A 17,839-nucleotide genomic window follows, 5' to 3' on the forward strand; every position below is an offset into this window, starting at 1 on the left:
TGGCATGTGGTGCTGGGGGATTGAACCGCGGTCCCTGATGCTTTTGCTAAGCTTGTTCTAAGTAGGTGCTTTAGACCACTGAGCCATCTCTCCAGCCCTTTTTATATCTTCTTGATTCAGCTTTTTATATCTTCTTGATTCAGCTTAGGTAATTCATATGTGTCTAGGAATCTCCCCATTTCTTTTGTGTTTTCCATCTTATCAGAATACGGGTCTTCCAAGTATATATAGATGAACTGAATTTCTGCATGGTCTGTTGTGGTTTCACTCTTTTCACTCCTAATTGCCTGTTCTTGAGTCTTTCCTTTTTTTGATAAGGTTAGTGAAGATTTTGTTGATTTTCTTTAATCATTCATAGAACCAACTCTTAAATTTATTGATTCTTTGCACTGCTTTTTTAGTCTCCAGTGGGTTAATTGCATTGCTTTTTTAGTCTCCAGTGGGTTAATTTCTGCTTTGATATTCATAATTTACTCCTTTTTGGCTTAGCTTGCTTTTCTTTTTCTAGAATTTTGAGCTTCATCATTAAGTTGTTTATTTGCACTTGGTCTGTTTTACTTATATGGGTATTCCCTTTTAGGACTTGTATTTTGTCCCACAAGTTCTAGTATGTTGTATTGTCATTATCCTTTAATTGTAGAAACTGTCTAATTTCTTCTTTAATTTTATTTGTGACCTGTTCAAGAGGGTGCTATCTAATTTCCATGTGCTTATGAAGTTCTTGTGGTATCTCTTATATTGATTTCTAGTTTCGTTGCACTGTGGTCTGATAATATGCATGGGATAGTTTCATTTTCTTTACATTTACTTATGTATGTTTTGTGACCTAGTATGTGGCCTATTTTGTAGAAAGTCCTCTGTGCAGCTCCGAAGAATGTGTATTTTGATGTGGGGTGGAACACTGTAGATATCTACTAAATCCATTTGTTCAAAAGTTGGGTTCAGGTTTTTTTTTTTTCCCCCTGTAGTTTAGGGAAGGGTCTACAGAGTGTTCAGGGTCTCACTACTAGATTGGACTTGTAGTGATTCTTCTGTTCACTATCTCCCAAGACCTGGGATTACAGGCGTGTGCCACCACACCCAGTCTCATTCACTGTCCCAGTGTGCTTCTGGGGCAGGCCTGGCACGGCAGGTCCGGGGATCAAATCCCCAGCCCCTGGGCCTGCTTTCAGGTGCTTTAATTCCCTGAGCTATTTGACTGGCCGTAGTTGTAATATTTCATTTGTCTAGTTGATTTGTCTTTTTGTGACAGTGTGGTATTGAGATATCCCAATATAATTATATTAGTGCTTATTTTTTATGACGTTAGTATTTGCTTTATATAGTTGGATGCACTGCTATTTGGTGCATATTTGTTTATGGTTATTATGATTCACTTTGTCTGCAAATAGAATATCTGCCCCTGCTTTTTTTCTTTGTTCCTATTGCATGGAGTTTTGTTTTCTATTCTTTGACTTTCAGTCTGTGAATTTCTTTTTGAATTAAATGTGTTTCTTGTATACAGCAAATTGTTGAATCTTGCTTCTTGATCCATTGTGCCAGTCTGTGCCTTTTGATTGTGGAATCACAGTTATTAACATTGTTGGTTATAACTGATATGTATTTACATTACCTTATGTTGTTTTCCTATTGTTGGCTCTCCCTCTTTAAGTGTTTGCCTTGCCTGGTGAATTTCTTCTGTTGGGGTTTATTGAATTGTAGTTCTTATCTCTTTTTAGAATTTCCTTCAAAACATTTTAGAGTGCTGGTTTGGTGGGCATAAATTTCCTCAGGTGTTTTTTTGTTTATTTTTCTATCAGTTTTGAAAGATAGTTTTGCAGGGCACATCAAATAGTTGAAAGCTGTTTTTCTTTAGAACTTGAAATACTTCACTCTAAGCTCTCCTTGACTTAAGGGTTTCTGCTGAGAAGTCAGTTTGGATTTTTTTTTTTTTTTTTTTTTTTTTGTGGTACTGAGGATTAAACTTGGGACTTTGCACTTGCCAGGTGGGTATTTATGCTGCTGAGCTATCTCCCTGGCCCATCAGTTTGGATTTTGATGGGTTTTTATTTATAGATGATTTTTTTCCTTTTCCCTAGCATCTTTTAAGATTCTTTCCTTGTGTTGAATTTCTGAAATCTTGACTATGATATGCCTGGCTATAGTTTTTTTTTTTTCTTTTTTTTGATTGTGGCTAATTGTAGTTTTATATTTCTCATTTAACTGTACGTCAAATTCTTTTTTTCTACCAGGGAAGTTTTTTTGCCATGATGTCTGTGAACAGCTTTTTTTTTTTTTTAAGTATCATTTGTGCAGTCTCCTGCTTTTATATTGAATCCAATCATTCTGAAGTTATTCTTCTTTGCCTCATCTAGCAGCTGCTGTATTGATTTCTCATGGTCCTTTTCTATTTTTAAGAAATACTCCTTTTCATGATTGCTAACCACAAGCCTGTCTGAGATCCTGTCCATGGCTTAATCTGTTAAAGATACTTTCAATGGAAATTTTATTCTCCTGAATATCTGCTTGAATCTACCTTATAGATTCCATTTCTTTCTTATGCTGAACAATCATTACTTCCATTATTTTCTTATACTCTCCTCTACCCTCCTTTTGTCTTTATGTGCAGTAGAGACACTAAGCATAGTTTTCATTGTGGACACCATCTCTGCAGTTATCTGGGTAATTTATTTCTGATTTTATTTATTTATTTTTTTGTCTCATTCAGTTGCTTTGTTGTTACACCTCATGGAGGCTTAGTGGGTGGCGTTCTTATTGTCCCACATCATTGCCCCCTGGGTTTGCCTTTGGTGATGTGGATGTCTGATGTTGCATCTTGCTTAAGTGTCCTCTCATTTAGTTCTTTTTCAAAGTTTAATTCCTGGGGCAATGCTTATAAGTTGCCTGTGGTGGGTTATTTTATTGCTAGCATTCAGAACCCTTAGCAAATGACTACATGTCTAAGGTATCTTGTAGGAGTACCAGGTTTTTGGATTTTTAGTCTTGCAAGATCCTACCTCTTCACTTTATTTATGGATGAGATGTTGCTGCCTGCTTGTTTCTAGCCCTGGTTCTTGGGCACTGTGCCACAGTATTTTCTGTGATGCTTAGTCAATGTCAGTTTTGAAATACCAGGAAGAACAGCTGTTTAGAACTATTATGTCACTTTTGGCCATAGTGGTACCATCAGCAATGACAGTAGCATCAAACACAGCCTAGAGAGTGACAAACTGAGCTAACCATTAATTTGCCACCTTTAACCATATGAACTAGTTTTGTGGTTATATAACAAAATCCTAAACAAATAGAAAATTATATGCAGTATATAAGTCCTTAATATATCAGTATTTCCCTCAGTAGTTCAAGTTTAAAATGGGTTAGGGAGAAAATAGTGATGTGGAAGAAGAGAAAGAGATAGAAGTAAGGCTGCAGGACAAAGGGGGATCACATTAAATTTGGGAAACTGGTGCAGAAGACTGAGGGAAAGAGACAAGAACAGAGCCACAACCACAAAGATGGTAGAAACCATATTCATGGGCTGGCCAAATAGCTCAGCGGATTAAAATGCCTGCAAGCAGGTACGGGGGCCAGGGGTTCAATCCCTGGGCCTGTCATGCTGGCCCCGCCCCTGGGGCTTGCTGAGACAGCAATTGAGATTGGGTGTGGTGGTGCACCTATAATCCCAGCTCTTGGGAGCTGTAAACAGGTGGATCACTACGAGTAGGATCTAGTAGTTAGACCCTGAACACCCTGTAACCCCTTCCCTGAAAAATTCCAAAAAAAGAAAAACCATGTTCACACTCAAACAATGAAGGAGAAAAAAAAATGCAACACAACAACAAAAACAAATATGGGGGGAGACAAAGCCCACTTCCAGGTTTTTCTCTGTTGTTATCGGTTAACTGTGTGTAAAGACAGAGTCCTGACCTATGTGATTTTATCCCAGAAAGCTGGTAGTACCTTTTTTGGTAGGGTAGTGGATAATCTCAGCGAGCCTGCATCTTCTGACCAACACCAGACTCATTTGACCTGTGGCTGTCTATACATCTTCCGTGGGTCTGAGCCCAGCTGGGACCTGGTAGATGGAATCTATAGTTGCCATGCATTCTGAGCTCATTCGGAGCTTAGCTGGTCCCTCTCCAAGGTGGCTGCTGGCCAATCACTCTCACATGGAACAACCGAGCTCTCAGCATTTACTGCCAGCTAGCTCAGTTCTTCACATATGCTATTCTCTTCCACTGTTGTGTCTCCATCAAGGCCTCTGGGTACCCCAGTGGTCACTGTGTGTCTACAATTTTGAATCTCCTCTTGTGCAGTGAAGCCCATCTCAGGGAGAAGATACTGCCAGCTGCCTCTTCCGTCTTCACTGAAATTTCTCATACTTTCAGTGCTTCAATTCATGTTTCAGATCCTTCCTGGGTCCAGCGGACTCACTTCCCTCCTTGTCTTCCTCATGTTGCTATATGCCTGCATTTAAATGGCACCTCTGAGAAAGGTTTCTTTTCTGCTGCTCACCATTCTGCCATCTTGTTCCTCCAAGGCCCTGTTTAATAGAGGAAGAAGCCAAGAGAGCAGCTGATCTATATCATATTTGCATTGTGAGCTGAGGTGGTACCTGAAAAGAGATTTTCTGACTCCGACTGACTTCTCTCGAATGACCTTTGGAAGACAGCTAATTTATCTGGTGAACTGGAAAGAGGCCAGTTGCATTGGCCTTTTAGTTACTAGATTGTTCCTCTTGAAATTGTTTCTTTTTTTTCCTTTTTCTTTTTTTTTTGGCGAAACCAGGGACTGAACTTGGGCCCTTGTGCTTGCCAGGCAAGCACTTACGCTACTGAGCTATCTCCCTGGGCCCCATGAAATTTTTTCTTAAAAATAGTGTAATATTTTCTTTGTGTGGGCAATGTTTCCAAAGTATGTTTTTGTTTTTTGTTGTTATCATCATTAAACCTTTGTTCAAGATAAGTTTTATTAGTAGTGCATAATTATTTAAGTTACCCAATTAAAAGTTTAGAAATTTACATTCAAAAGGAGGTTGCTATACAAAGGAAGGAGGGTGGGAGGTATTCTAATAGAGAGCTCCTTTTTCGATTAATCTGGATGGTAAAGCCAACTTGGTGCAGATGATATCCTTCTCCAGGTTGTTTTAAAACATAATTTACAGTGATTTTCATTGAGTAGGTATTTTCTTCAGTGTCACCTGGAAGTTGATGTAACCAGCTCTTTAAGGTTTCATGTCTTTTTTTCCCCTTCCCTCAATTTAAACTTGATATTTATGGTCAGATTTGGGTTTTCTTTAATGATTATTTGTATTAGGACTAAATTTCCTTTTAACTTAAATCCATGGTGTTTCTTTAAAAGGAATGTAGAAATAAATCAATAAGAAAAATGTAAAATGATGGTTAACAGGAATGAAGGGAAGAGGAGTTGTTTAAAGTGTATAGTTTCAGTTTTATAAGATGAAAAGTTTTGGATCTGTTGCATAATATGAATATATTTCGGTCTACTGTTGATGCACTTAAGGGTTAAGGTGACTAAACAGAAAAATATTAATTTTTTTTTTCTTGAAACTGCTAGAGAAATATTAGCATTTAGTTAAGAATGAGCAGGCAGGGGCTGGGGAGGTAGCTCGGTGGTTTGAGTGCCTGCTGGCAAGCTCAGGGACCTGAGTTCGATCCCTGGTATTGCATGCCTTGCTGGCCCATGAACCCCAGGTGTGCTCAGAAACTGTGTGGTGTTGTGTGCCTGTAAGCCCAGTGCTGGGGTTGCAGAGACAGGAGGATCACTATAAGTCTGAATTGCATAGTGAGACCCATACAAAATAAATAAAATCAATAAATAAAAGATTAAAAAAACCATTTGGCCTGCAATTATATATTTATAAAATATTAGTTTTCCATGAGTGTTATGGTTTGGATATATGTCCCCCAGGGGTCCCTGTTAAAGGCCTGGTTCCTACTTTGTTGCACTACTGGAAGATGGTGGAGTCTTTAACATGTGGCCTGGAAAGAAGTCGTTAGGTAGTTGGGGTATGTCTTTAAGGGGGGATCTCAGCCTCTCTTCTCTCTCTTTGGTCCATGGCTGTGAGTTGAATGATTTTGTTCAGTTGCATACTCCTGTCACAGGCTCTCAAGCAACAGGCTAACTGATCATGAACTGGAACCTCCAGAACCATGAGCAAAAATAACCCTTTTGTTTTTGTAAATTAATTATCCCAAAACATTTGTTATAGTGATGGAGGGCTAACAGTATTTATACTTTGACTTACAAACTTTTATAAACTTTGTCTTTCATGAATATCCTGAAAAATGAAAAAAAATCACTTGTCAAACAAATCTGTGTTCTAATCATGCCTTCATTTCTTTTATAGCATATATTTTAAATATTTAATTTTATGACTGCTAGCTTTTAAGTATAGTTATTTTAGTTTTGACAGAAAGTCAAGAAGATAAAAAGTGAAAGGAAGCTACTGTACACATAGAATGTGGTTTAATGTTGGATTACAAATACGTCATGGTGAAGCTTGTTGGGCTTGAAGTGTCAGTCCATTGTTCGAAAGTTACAAGATCAGTGACTTATGTCTTTCATTTTGTAAAACACCAAAAGCCATTTTTGAGTGTTGGGTTTTTTTTAACCCCCTTTTTCTTATTTACTATCTTTGCTATTTTTAATTAGTCAAAATGCCCCATTGAAGTTTTACAAGGATATCTTTGTATATTGGATTGTAGTCAGGGGAAAAAAAACCCCCAAAAACAAAAAACATGACCTAAATGTGCTTCTTGTGTGTGGTATATTGTTGCAACTTTTTTCTTGATCCATTCTGCCCATCTGTTTCTTTTGACTGGTGAATATTTTCCTGCTGTTGGTTCCCCTTCTTTCTTCTCTGTTGTTGCCTGGTCTGATGGCTTCTTTCTACTGGTGTTGTTAGAATTGTGGTTTAACTGCTTTTTAAAATAGCCTTCAGAACATTTTATAGGGCTGATTTTTTTGTCCATAAATTTCTTTAATTGTCATTTGTTGCAGAAGTATCTTTTTTTCTCTGTTGATTTTGAAAGATAGTTTTGCAGTCTGTGTTGAAGGATGTTTTCTTTTGGGACCCTAAATACTTTACTCCAAGCTTCCCTTGGCTTAAGGATTTGTGTTGAGAAATCTGCTGTGATTCTGATGGCCTGTGCTTTATAGGTGATTTGCTTCTTTTCTCTAACAGCTTTTAATATCCTGTTCTTGTACTGAATTTCTGGACTCTTGATGATTGAATGCATTGATGTAAATTTATTTTGCTTATGGCTACTTGGTGTTCTATATGCCACACAATAAGGTATATACATTTTTTTCCATATTTAGGAAGTTTTCTGCCATTACTTTGAACACGTTCTATGACATTTATACTGTTTTTAGTTGATTTTGAGTAGCACCATCATGGTTCTTTTACTGTCATATTGAATGTCTGCAGTGATGTTTTTAAAAAATCTGCTAAAAATTTGTGAGGAAGGCATTACAGTTAACTTGTACAGAAATATCAAGTGTATAAGGAAATGGAATTTGTTAGTTATTTTTTATAGAGTACTGTAGTTACTTATTTATTTATATCTGGATTTCTCAGAATAAACACAAGTAACTTACCAAGCTCTGGTTATTTTACTGGGAATAATTATCTTCATTTTGCAAACTAGGAAGCAGGTAAATGCCCAGAGGAACTGTTTGACTTGTATATAAGACATGTAGCTAGTTAAGAGAGATGCTAGGAGCCACATAGTGATCTACTATAATAAAAGGGCGCTCGAGATGAAATGATATATGCTGCACTTATTGCTGTTATATAAGTTTGGACATTGTATTTCAAATGACTAAATTTGTATTATTGTCATTGTATATTGGGATAATTTGATACAGAAATTTTTTGACTTAATTTTTAAAGTCTGACATAAATCATGAGTTCATATTGTCATTTTGTTCACTCTAATAATATATTTAGTATTTGAAATAAGAATTTATTGCCTTTAAAAAGGTTTTCATAGAGGTCTAAAGAAACAGTGGTTGAAAGACATTCTTGTATTTTCCAAAACAATTCATTTTTTTTTGAAGTCTTTTTTTCTATAAATCAAGCACATCAGCTTCAAAATTGCATGGTTTCTTTTTATGAGAAACCCAAATTATAAAGAAAAACCAAAATAAAAGAAAATTTTATTGAAAGATAGAGCTAAGAAGTGTAGAGCTAGATCTTTTTCAGGTTAGAAGGGGATCAAGATATGGGGTTGGGAAGGGCAAGGAAAGGGACTGAAAAAAGGAATAAAGTGTGTTTTGTATGTACAACCACTCCATACAAGGAGTGTAATTGCTATGGACTAATAAGAAATAAGAAAATGTACAAAAGGAAGCCAAATTAAAAAGAATAAAGTAAAATGTAGAAGTTAATTACATATTTTATCCATTTAGTGAGATTTTATAGAGCTTGGAGATTAAAAAAAAATGAATATATTTCATTTCCTTGAGTAGAAGTTGTTGGTGAGACGAACCTTACTTAAGATAGTGTTTTACTTTTTTTTTTTGGTACCAGGGAATTGAACTCATAATCTCATGCTTACTAGGCAGGTGCTGTGCTGTTGAGCTAGATCCCTGGCCAGGTGATACAAACTTTAGAATAACAAAAGAAGGCTGGATGTGATGGTACAAGCCTGTATTCTGAACTGCTACAGAAGCTGAGGCAGTTAGGATGGCAAATTTGAGGCAAACTTGGTCAATTTAGACCTTGCTTTAAAATTTAAAAAAAAAAAATGGATCCCCTCCCCCGTGGTCTTTTTAATTAATTAATTAATTAATTATTTTTTGAGAAATATGAATGTGATAGTTTCACAGCTGATTAATAGGACAGTTTTGATAATCAATACATTGTAAATTGTTATCTTCTTAGCAGTTATCCATAGTACAAGAAGCAGACAGGATATCCTGTCCAAACACTGTTAGCACCCCTCTTTCTTATTGAATTAAGTGAAAGTAGCTGTATATTTATCCTATTTTGTATATATAAATACAAAATGATCTTTCCTATGTATCCTTTTTTTTTTTTGTCCTGTCAGAGGTGGATATTTTATTGGCATCTAAATACTATAGGTGTTTGAATTCAGCTAAACAATCTAACACTGTCTAGCAGTCTATATTATTAGTGGGTTATCCTCATAAGTTATTGACTTGAGCCTTTTACAGCTCATCATATTAATACGGCTTTACTTTATATACCTCGTTTTTATATGTTTCTGCTGGATGGTTAAGACCAATATAAAGCAAGACTATGTAACAAGAAATGTAACTTTTGTATCTGATAAGTCAGTCAAGTACCTTCAGGATTTATCCTGTAACCCTGTACCGCACTTTGTAAATCGTTTGTCAGTGTTAGCCATGAGGATGAGTCACGGCCATTGCTTGACCAATTTGCTCTCTGTGAAAGACTGAGAGAATGTTTTTTCTCTCCATGTGACTCTCCCCAGGCACACTATACATCATTGATCACATTCCTCTGTGGCTCCATAATCTTCTTGATCAGAAAATTTGGAGCACAATTGAGTTACATGTTGTTACAGTACAGGTTCTCCTATGAAAAAGGGGTTTGGAGTATAACTTTAGTTTAGATTTTCTGGGTTCAATTCTTACCTCTCCTTCCAAATTGTAAGAAACAAAATTTTGATGTAATTTGAACATCATGTATCATCAAGAATTAAATGATTCGAGAGCACTGGCCTCCTAAAGTATAAATTGAAGAAAGTTTTGGATCTAGATGTATCTTGCAGTTTGGTTTGTATTCATTGTTTGCAGTTGTATGCTTCTTGCAGTGTTGCCCTTCCTTACAAGATGATAGTTACTGACACATATGGTATAGTGCACATATGCCATTAAAAAACAAAAACAAAAACTGTTTTGTTCTTTCAGATGTTAGTCTGCCTTTACTTTCTTTAAAATATTCGTTCAGAGTAGACTATTGAGTTTTTGGTCACATGCTTCAACTATCCAGGAGTTGCTTAATAGACTTTGAATAACATCAAGCTGTGGTGGGAATATTCAGGCTTTCTATGAGTGCCTGTGTATGGGCCTGTGTCTTAACTTTCTTGTTTCAGAGACTAATAACCAATACCCACAACTTTAAGGAGCAGAGGTTTATTTAGTTCATAGTTGACTAGAACTAAGGCAGGAAGGCATATTGGAAGGGTTTGGCAGAGGAACGCAGCTTACATCATGGTATCCAGGAAGCAGAGTGAAGGGAGAGGCTAGGGAAGTAAACATACCCTTTGAGATCACTCCCTCACCAAGCCAGCTGTAGCAGTTTCTTAATCCAGTCACCTTCCAGAAGCACTGGACTCTGCGTGAAGGAGGTGTTGGGGGACATCTAGTATAAACCATCCACAAGCTATGAGCTAAATACACCTTTTCTTCTTTAATTTTTGGCATTGGGTATTTTGTTTCGGCAGTGAGAGAAACATATAATTCAAGACTGAATTTTGTACCAGAGAAGTGGGGCTGTGGTCGTGATTATACCTGATCATATGATTCAAGAACTTTTTAGAATGGCTTGTGGGAAGAATTTGGAAAGATTTGGAGATGTTGCCTGAAAGAGTAGAACTGTAGTTCCTTAGGCTATTCTGTATGGGAGATTCTGGACAGAGCTCAGAAGACCAGAAGGCTGATAGAAATCTTGCTAGTAAACACCAGGCTCTGGAGGTTTTTGTTGGGAAAAAGGACTGCATTGGTTGCTGGATTCCAGATGATATGTGCTATGACTGGGCAAAAATTTTTGTTTGTGTTTAGCTTGTGTCTAGACTCTTTGAGCCAGAGATTAGGGCTAATAGTCTAATTAACCTGGCAGAAGAAATTTCAAGTCAGTCAAAATGTTGAGGCAATGGTATGGCTATTGTTGGGGACTTTTAGCCAGATTTATGTTGAAAATCGAGAGCAGAGAGCTCAGCAGGCTAATTTAAAATGTAAGTTTTACCAGAAAGGAAGCTCCAGTAAAGTTGTAGACTACAAAGACAGAGCTGAAGTGATCTCAATTGGTGAGAAGTAACAGGAGAATAGAAAAGAAGGCCTAAAGGCATCACAAGAAGCATCAAGTCTGTACCCCTTGTAGCCTCAAAATTGCAGAAATATGAGACTTTTTGACTGAGGATAAAGTCAAGTGCACTGAAGAATGGTGGCAGCATAGAAAATTCATTGTGCAGAATTGGATTCAGAGTGCCCAGCGATCAAGGCACTGAACCCCTATGGCCAAAATAGAGAAAAGTTTGGCTACTGCTCCAGCTGGTAGCAGACCTTGGCATCATACACTTGGTTTTAGGTGCATACCAAATACAAGAATTGTGGGGTTAAAAATGCGTCCTCCACAATTTCAGAAGGCCTGGGAGGTCAGGCAGTGTGACCTTGAGAGGGCAGTGTATAAAGCTGTGAGGGTAAAGCTGAAGATGCAGTGCAGAACTTAGAAGTTTGGAGAAGCCAGAAAGTGGACAATCTAAGGAAACCCGAAAGAGTAGAGCAAAGCAGGTCCTGAGATAGAAGCTGTGTGAGCTACAATCACTAGAAGTGCAATAGGGGTAAAGTCACTCAAGCTGTTTGGAGCTCACTGTTTGCCACAGATTGCTTCAGATACTTACATGGAACTACAGGGCTTAATGTTTGCCCTGTTGAATTTTGGACTTGCTTTGGTCCTAATTCTTTGTATTCCTGTTTGTTACTTTTAGAATGAAAATGTTTGTCTTGTGCAATTCAGTGTTAGAAGTGTTTAACTTTGTTTTCATTTGTATAAGGGCTTACAGCTAAGAGTTAGCCTTACATCTTGGAGTAGACTTGGGACTTGAACTTTTCAGCAATGCTGAAACTGTTAGGACTGTGGCAACTCTTGCAGATAGACTAAATGTCATTTGCCTAAAGGGATATGCATGAGTATTTGGGGGCTGGGGCAGAATGTTGTGACTCTAATGTAATATAATGTTGATAGACTTAGTACTGTTCTTAAGGATTGTTAAACCTGTGTTATAATATTCAAGTTGTGAAATGTTAAGAAAAACCATGTCTTTGTATCTGGAAACTGGTTTAAAGAAATGTGTCTGGTTGCTGAGTTGGATTGTAATGGTTGATACATTGTGTCAACTTGAGAAGTTTAGAAGTTTAACTGAACAACTCAGCAGGGAGCCAGGGTCCTTACTTTGGAAGCATCCTCATCCCTTGCAAGAAGAGGACAAGGAGATTGTGTGAATGCTGTGCCTGCCCTGGTGGAAGATGGAAGTGGGAGTGGTGAAGAAGTGTGTATCCTGTATACAATATAAGAGAGAAGAGGCTTGCTGTCTGTCTTTTTGCTCTTGCTGCTTTTGCTGTCCCATCTGCCACCTTGAGCTATTGCCCTGTGCTATGCCATCCTGCTTTGGAGCTAGCTGATTACAAAATGAAAGCTTCACAAGCTTTGAGGTAAATAATTTCCCTCCTTAATTTTGGGCATTGGGTATTTTATCTCAACAAGCCAAGACAGTGGATCTTGTTAATTGTTAATGCAGTTCAGGATGACCTTATGCTAACTCTGTAGCCTACGCTGGTCCCTAATCTCACACAGTGATCCTCCTCCTTCAACCTACTGAGTGCTGGGACTATAAGGATGGGCCACCATTGCTAACAGCAGTCTGTTTCTTAAGATATTTGAGACGATATGGGAGAAATTTTGGAGCTTGGTTCACTTGTGTTAAAATTACCTAGAACTCTTAATAAAAATGCAGAATTTTGTGCCTCAGTCAAGATTTACTAACAGTATATTTAGGTAGGAAGTGGGAATATGTATATTAATAAACAATGCAGGTGATTTAAGGACAGTTTGAGTTTTTCTAAATCTTCAGCCTCCAACATGGGTTTCTTAAGCTATGTGTTTGCATTGCAGTGCTGAATCAGTATGTTGCCTTTGGTGAGTGTGACCTTTTTGGTGTTGATTTTGGTACCTTCTACCTCATTGAATGATAGTTCTGTATGTCATATCAACTTTTAGGTTGTTGAGTGCTTATGTTTGAGGAAAGTACTGTTTTAGTGTAGCAATTGGTCTAATTGTTTTGAATAGAAGCAGTCTGGTTTCCTACAAATAACCATGGAATGGCTTTTCCTTTAATGATGTTTATCTGACTTGCCAGGTTCACATTCAAGTTTTTTCAGAAACTCCTACTAGGTTCCTTATATTGTTCATTATATTATATGCAAAGTCTTTTTCATTTATATATATTAACTTTTTAGTTATTTATAAAATGGGAATTCAGTTTTTTAAATTAGAAAATTATGCCATTTTTACTTGTTTCTACTTGGGTTAGTTTTGACTTCTGTTGATAGTGTCACATGTACATTATATTTTTGCCTTTGCATGCATACCATTAGTAGCCATAAAACCTCTTTCTCTATGCAAAAGTTTGGCTTGCACATAAATACATAAGCAATTATATAGTCAAAGTTTAGTTGGTGAGTGTTTTGAAATTTTTTTATGTATGTGTGTATGTATGTATATATGTATGTATTTACTTGGTACAGGGTCTTGCTGTGCAGCTCAGTCTTGTAGTGATCCCCCGTATCAGCCTTCCCAGCACTGGGATTTTAGCCATGTACCACCATGCCTGGTTTTGGTGACCTGCACAGCATGTGGTACTAGGTATTGAATCTGGTTCCTTGAGCTTGCCAGGCAGGCACTTAGACTATCTCTCCAGCCTGGTGGTGTTTCTGAAGACCTCCATTGAGCATGTAGTTTGAATTCCTCCTTACTACCCTCTTTGTTTATTGGGCTATTTTATTCATCATAAAAGGCTTTACTTTTTACTCAGGCAGATGTTATAAGGGATCTTCCTTAAGGGCAGTTGCTTCTCTATGAGTAAAGTGAGGTAAGAATGTGAAGGAAGTGAAATAAATAGCACAACTGATTTGCGTTTATGGAAAGACTTTGCAGGGTCACTTTGTTACGTAAGAGTTAGGCATTTCAGAAGATACCCTTTTTATTTATGGCCATTAAGGTATGTTTTCTTTCGTTGATAAAATATAAGTAGACTTAGAAGATTTGTAATCTTTCCCGCTTGGGCATGTGGCTTTCTTTAGTTGAAGGGAAGAAAAAGGTAGCTATCCTAGCAACTGTAAAACAGGCCTGCATCAGTCTGGGATGTTCTGTCCCTTGTCTGGCCCACAGAATGTCTCACTGATCATCTTGAGTTACACAACATGCAGTTCCTATAAATGCTTATGCATGTCTATGCTATATACTTGTGCTATGCATTTATATGTGAAAACCAGATAGCATGTAAATGATGAAGCCATTCTAGAACTTAACTCATTTAAAACTTTTTAATTTGTGGTTTTAGCTTTAATGTGAGCCTTCCTTATTAGGTACATAATGGCTAGACTAGTAATATCTTGTAATATCTGTTTTAAAATGTGTATGTATATATACTCATAATATAAATTGTAGAACTTTTTTTTTTTTGTACTGGGGTTCAAACTCAGGACCTAGCACTTGCCAGGCAGGCACTTATACCACTGAGCTATCTCTCCAGCCACAAAATATAGAATTATGTAAAGTGTGAAGAAAGATCTCAGCCTTTCCTCCTTCTAAATATCTTACCAATACCTTTCATTTCTGTGCTCTAATATGCACTATCATTCCCTACCAATTTATGTTCTGCAGCTTTTAAAAATATATATATTTATAGGCCAGTGCATATCAACATTTATTGTATTGATGTAGCAATATGAATGTCTAAATTCATTGATGTAATTATTTGATTCAAGAGTCTTCAGAATGAATGCTTGTTTTGCTCCCTGTGTATATCTGTATGTGATTATAAATAAAACAATAAAATATAAAGTATGTAAATCTTATTAGTGAATATTACAACCTACTGACAAATTTCGGTTAAAAAATTTAAGTGACCTGAACATTTTGTCAACAATAGCTAAAATATGGTAAACTCTTGATTTTTTGTATACTTTATTATGTATAAGTTTGTATTGTAATGATTTTAGGTTGCATTTTAAATATTATAACCCCTGCCGTACCAGTAAATATACTTGCCATTCATTTTGTTTTGTTTTGGTTTTGTATTTAGTACAGGGTCTACAAGGTCTGTCTATGTATATCAGACTCATAGTGATCCGCCTGAGTTCAGCCTCCCAAGTGCTGGGATTACTGGTGTGCGCCACAACGCCCAGTCTCAGTCTCTATCTCAGCATGCCCGGGGGGCGGGACCAACATGGCTTCCCAGGGATAGAACCCTGGCTGCTGTGCTCTGCCTAAGCTGGTGCTTTAGTTTGCTGAGCTATCTGGTCGGCCCTTGCCTTTAGTTTTTTTATACCCTATAACTTTTTTAATATATATTTTATGTGGATGTAAATTTTATATTCTAATATAAACGACTATATACCTTTGTTTTCTGTGGAACTACCTTTCAGAGGTTCTTCATGTTTCACATTCTGCCATAAAGCAGCCTAGTAAGAGGTTTTACATGCTACTGTGTACATGGCTTTTTCACTATCAGAGATCCTGGCATTGATTTAGAGTATGATCACTGTTGCATTGTGGAAACAAGTAGTGATTACTACCATATTTGGAACAAAGCCAGAGACTGATTCTGACTACTGAGGGGAGTTGATTTACCTGGCAATCCAGTATTTGTACTAAGGCAAGAGACTTAAAACTTCCCAATTCCTGAAGTATTCAGGAGTTTGGCTAAATCATTTCCTTGAAGAACTTAACTCTTGACATGGTTTAGCCTCATATGATATTTTACAGTTAACTGATATTATAGAACCTTTTAGTATTTCCCATTTGTAGTTTAATTTTGAAACAGTTTGCTTTTCATTTTGGACTAAAAAAATTGGATATTGACTAATTTCTTTGGAATGTATCTTCAGGGCCTTGTTAACTTGCTGAATAAAGCATACTTTATAGGTTGCTTTCCCTTCAAGGCTTGGAAGTTTTCATTAGCAACTAAGGTTTAAAATCTTTACGGTTGAAAAGTATCAAGTGCGAATTGAACTCAGGATCTGGCCCTTGCTAGGCAGGCACTGTGCCCCTACTATATTCTTGGCAATATTGTATTCTTTTTTAAAATATTCTCTTAGGAGTGTATTATAAACCAATTTCATAGGCCACAAGGAAATAAAAGGACAATGTACAGCCTCACAGGAAACAGGCATGGAACAGAGGAGGGTCAAGATGAGTCTAGGGCCTTGTTGGGCACATTCCTGAGGGAGGGGACTCTAGAGGAGGGGTCCACATCCCCAGAGGGGGCATGCTCATAGGAGTCCCTCGTCCAGGAGGGATCCCCACTGGGGAACCCATGGGTGGTTGCATGCCAGGAGGAGGGCTCGTCATTCCTGGAGGGGGTGCCCCTCGGCCGATAGGTGGAGGAGGAACCCCAGAGCCAGGCAGGTACTGGATTGGGGCCCCCACAATACTAGCTGTGGCAGCAGCTACATCAGGCGCAACAATTCTTTGTGGCATTATCACATGTTGGGATGGCCCACCAACTCCATTGAATGGCCCAGCAAGTCATGCAGGAGCCTGTGGCATGGGAACACCACCTGGGATTCCTCTACCTGCAGCCCTGCCGATTCCTGGGCCCCCAGCAGCTCCAGCAAGTGGCACTTGGGCAATGCCAGTGTCTTTGGGGGGAGGTAGGGCCTTCCGTTGTCATAGAGACCAGGTTTTCCCCTCCCAGCAGCACCAGACCGAGGACTCATTTCTCTTCCCTTTCTGCTTGCTTAGAGTTCTTTGGCTTGATCTTGCTGAATTTATCAGTCACAGAGGATCAAGTTCATATGCTTGTCAAAAGCCTGGAAGGTGCTGATGAAGAGCCGGCCGTCTTGCAGGATGCACCTCATCCTGTAGTCAGTGTGCTGCAGCATCTTGCTGCTCTTGCCCACCATCATGGTGGAGGTTCTGATGGCTCAGATATGCACTAGATTCGCCTCCTCAAGGCCTGTACAGAGCCAGAAGCCTGTTTCCCACCCAAGAATGTATTCTTAACAATGGGTTCATTTGAGTTGGGCAGACAAACTTTTAGAAGCATACATTTGTCATAAAATTTTGTAATCTGCTTTCTCATTCTATATATCTTGGTATGTACTTTTCTTGACTCTTTACTATTTCCTATGTACTTTCACCTTTTCTGGCTGATGTAATTTTTCCCTCCTCTAATACATTTTATGCATTTTTTGCATGTTGCTTTAACTTTCTTACATCTTTCTTCTTTTTTTACATATTTTTAAAGTCTCAGGCCAGTATGGCCCTTCTTAATGAAATTTTAATTTCAACCCCAGAGTGCAAGCTTTGCCTCAATATGTGATACATTTTATATATTCTTCATTGAATTCCAGAACTCTCTACCATGCCTGGCATGTAATAATCATTCTCTTCAGTATCAGTTAGTTAAATTATACTCAGATCAAATTAGATTTCCTGTCAGTATTATATTCTACAGTGTATCTTTCATGTTAATACTGTTTTCAGTTTGACTTATTAATATGCTCATATATCTTCTGGGATTATATTAAAGACCCTGCTTGTGTTTATGAACATAGGTGAAATCAGTACACACATTAAAATGTTTTTTGTTCTAGCAATTTATAATCTCAGGTGGCATATCTGTATAAACATGGTCTTGCTTGTTTAAAACTGCAGAGTTTTTTTTTAAACTTTAGCTTAAATTTTTTAAATTTTTTCTTAATAGCAATAGTCTGAAAGTATGCTTCAATTAGTGTTGTGTCATAAGTTGGTCTTCACATTCCTGATTAGGTAGCATGACAAAAATTAAAATGGTGCTTACTTATTTAAAAGGAGAAAGAAGTTTATCATGTAATTATCAGT

The 17,839-nt window shown here is 37.6% G+C and overlaps 1 protein-coding gene and 1 pseudogene across 13 annotated transcripts in view; one reads left to right on the plus strand and one right to left on the minus strand.

Moving 5' to 3' along the window:
• Pdlim5 (PDZ and LIM domain 5) overlaps nt 1-17,839 on the plus strand; it is a 230,076-nt gene that overhangs the window by 35,849 nt on the left and 176,388 nt on the right. The gene's annotated exons all lie outside the window — the stretch shown is intronic.
• Nucleotides 16,193-16,957, minus strand: LOC105743435 (annotated as a pseudogene).

This window comes from Octodon degus, unplaced genomic scaffold (assembly GCF_000260255.1).
Source record: "Octodon degus isolate 3935 unplaced genomic scaffold, OctDeg1.0 scaffold00125, whole genome shotgun sequence".
In the NCBI taxonomy this organism is placed as follows: Eukaryota; Metazoa; Chordata; class Mammalia; order Rodentia; family Octodontidae; genus Octodon; species Octodon degus.